Source organism: Cariama cristata, unplaced genomic scaffold, assembly GCF_000690535.1.
Source record: "Cariama cristata isolate BGI_N322 unplaced genomic scaffold, ASM69053v1 scaffold2640, whole genome shotgun sequence".
NCBI classification, from domain to species: Eukaryota; Metazoa; Chordata; class Aves; order Cariamiformes; family Cariamidae; genus Cariama; species Cariama cristata.
The window spans coordinates 8,001-11,131 of NW_009596159.1; the positions used below are offsets into that span (position 1 = coordinate 8,001).

The window sequence follows — 3,131 nt, forward strand, 5'->3', positions numbered from 1 at the left end:
AATCAAAACTTTTGCCAAGCCACTATCTGTTGTAATCTGGCCAAATTTTCAGTAAATGTGTGACTTTGATTGGACCTCTAGAGTGATTGTTGTCACTCTGAATTGCCGCGCAGAGAATTTAATTGAGTTAATTGAGGTTAACTCACCCTCACCCACCGAGTGGGATGGGACAGTATGTAATTCAGTGGTTTCAGCAACCATGACAATATCTCCTGCGTTTTGCTTAGACAAATAAACAAAGCACTACATCAGTGACAACACTGAAATCAATGGAAGTTGTTCTCATGTCCAGACTAACCTCTCCGTGTTTTTGTAATCAACCGCAGAGCCCAAAGCAAGAGAACCCTGCATTTCCCAAATGTCTTTGGAAACAGTCTGGTTGAGTGGTTCTAAATTTCACCTTCAAGGTGGCTTACAGTCTTTTAACTCTTCTTCCTTTGGTTGCTAAGAGAGAGAGATATATATAAACCAGCTCCCAAGACAGCTTTTTGACAAGTGCTTTACAGCAGGGAAAGCACGAAGCCAGCTGCATTTCTTGCTACCATATCAACACACCTGCCTTTGCAGGAGCTTACAGCACCAAAGCCATCCTGAGTTTGCCGGGATTTTCTTCAAAGGATTCCTTCATAAATTTAACATGATTTCTGAGTTGGTCACATAATTCTTGCTCTGGGGCTGCTGAATGTATGTGCTCCACTTACACCTTGAAAGAGAGAGCACGGCCTGCTGGGAGTTACCTCCAATCACGACATAAAGTAGTAGGTTGCCATGTGTGGCGTGTGGCCAGTGGCCAAGAGATGATATGGGTGGAGCGGATTTGCTTCTCCATGTGATAGCTGATTGGACATAACCATAGTTCAACCCAAACCACCCAAAATGTGTGGAAGGGGAGGAAGCATGCACAGAAGAGCACCAAGAGGATGATAGCCAGTCTGCGAACCTTTCGTTTGTAGCAAGCCCGCATGTGAGGCCTGGTAGCCAAGGTGCAAATAATGAGCGCATAGCACAGAGTCACCATCAGCAAGGGCAAGAAGGCGGCTAGGCCAGTCACTACCCAGTTATACCACCTGATTGTGCCCAGGTTTTCAGAGCTGGTAAGGTTGAGGCATAAGGATCTGTTTTGCACCTCTTTTGAGGAAATCAAGAAGTTCATTGGGGCTGACAGCTGCCAGTGAGATCACCCAAATGGTTGTGCAAGCCACTGCTGTTCACCGCTTCCTCTGGATGTGGAAGAACTTCATAGGGTGGACAATCACCACATAGTGGAAGACATTGAAGCAGTTGAGGAAGAGGATGCTGCGGAAGTGAAAGCCAAAGCGGATGAGATGATTGCACATGGATTCAGCAAAGATCTAGTGCTCCCTGATGGCATAATAGTGTATCAGGAATGGAAGGCTGGAGAGGTAGAGCAGGTTTGTGATTGCCAGGTTCAGCATGATTATGGTGCTGCTCTTCCAAGGCTTCATCTTGACTCTGTAAACACAAATAGCAATGAAATTTCCCAGAAAGCCCACAAGGAAGATGATGCTATGCATAATGGGGAAGTACAAAATCTTCAGACCAACTTTCATATCAGTGCAGTTGGGAAAATCACCTTCAGCGTCTTGCCAGGTGGTAAGGCTGGCTAAGTTGTCATTTGTTGTGTTCATGTTTTTTCCTTAGTGATTAAGGAAGAGAGAAATGTTTCGTATTCACTGACAGATAAGATCTTCTCGTAGCCCATTAAAACAACTTTCTTTTCAACTTCTCATCAGTGTCACTATTAAAGTGCCTTTATTGAATAAGGAAAGGCCTTGTTGCTTTGATGAGAATTAGTCCTGATCTAGAGGTTTTTTGTCATATCTATATAGAGATAGATACACTTTTATTTTAAAATACGTATTTTCAGGGAAGGGTCTGCACAGGCACAATGAAGCTGTAATGTGACTCCCAGCCCCACAGTGTGTGATGTCTGCCCCCTGGTATATAAAGTTCATTTTCTGTTCTCATCAAGAATCATGTGAAGCAGAAGGACAGACTAGTTGTGTTGTGCTACTGACCAAAAGTATAGAGAGGAATGTCCAGAACATAACTGGTCCATAAAAGCTATTTGCAGCCTTGTTAGTTAAGTGGAAAATAGGGTGGATGTTGATATGTTTTCATATTCTTTTTGATACTGGAGTTGATTAACATTTTTCTTCCTGTTCCTTGGAAACAACTGATAGAGGAATATTTCATTTTTTAGTTCATTAACAAGATTGAAGTTGCAAAGAAATAGGTTATTTTTAGGTTCGTCATTGGCTGCTATGTAGATTTCTATCCCTGTAAAGTGTTTAAATGGTATTTTGCTTTGACATTAGTCTTAGATAGAAGTTTTCCGAAACATCAGAATACATTGATCCAACTGAGCAAAGCAGCCATTTGCAAGATACAATATGGGACTTGAGCAGAATTCAAGGGAAATAAAGATGGCCTGGTATATATTCACTACAATAGAAAATACAGGGCCACTGAAGCACATGGCAAAGAACTGCTAACATGGCATCCAGTAAGTGCATTTGTGTGAATGCCTTCTTTCTTTTAAAGTGGAGTAAATGTTTTGATGGAAAAAAAAAGGAATAAATCTCGAGTATAATTTTTTCCAGAGGGGCGAGACTTCTTACAGGATGATGCCCGTCCTCAAATGACTGTGGCCTGGTTCTGTTAAAATGGATCCTACTGAATCACCGCTTCAATTTCTTGTTCTACTCTGAATTTTCTTGATGTAGCTTCTACCCTCACTCACTCGTGAGATGTCACAGAGACAGGTTGCAGGATTTGAATTCAAATTTGTGTAGAACATTTGGTTCAAACATATTTAAAACACTTTGAAAACTGACACTGGAGTTTGAGGAGACGCATGCCAAACACTGGCGTTTGTTTTTAAAGAGCAAAACAGCTTCAAACATCTTCTCATGGCTGGGGATGATGCAGCAGATGGTTTGGATAAATCCAGTGGCTCTAATTCAGTTAAGAAGTAACACAGCGATATTGTCATCCCCAAACAAACTTGAAGCCTCTGGTACGGCTAATGGTTAACCAGACTAATAGCAAAGGCCCCATCCTACAGTAGCAGATCACGGCATGCTGGTTGCCACTGGAAGCACTGGGGC

At 42.2% G+C, this 3,131-nt stretch overlaps 1 pseudogene; it reads right to left on the bottom strand.

Annotated features, from left to right (window-relative positions):
* Nucleotides 1-624: 624 nt before the first annotated feature.
* LOC104165150 lies at nucleotides 625-1,649 on the bottom strand (annotated as a pseudogene).
* Between the last annotated feature and the right edge of the window lie 1,482 nt (nucleotides 1,650-3,131).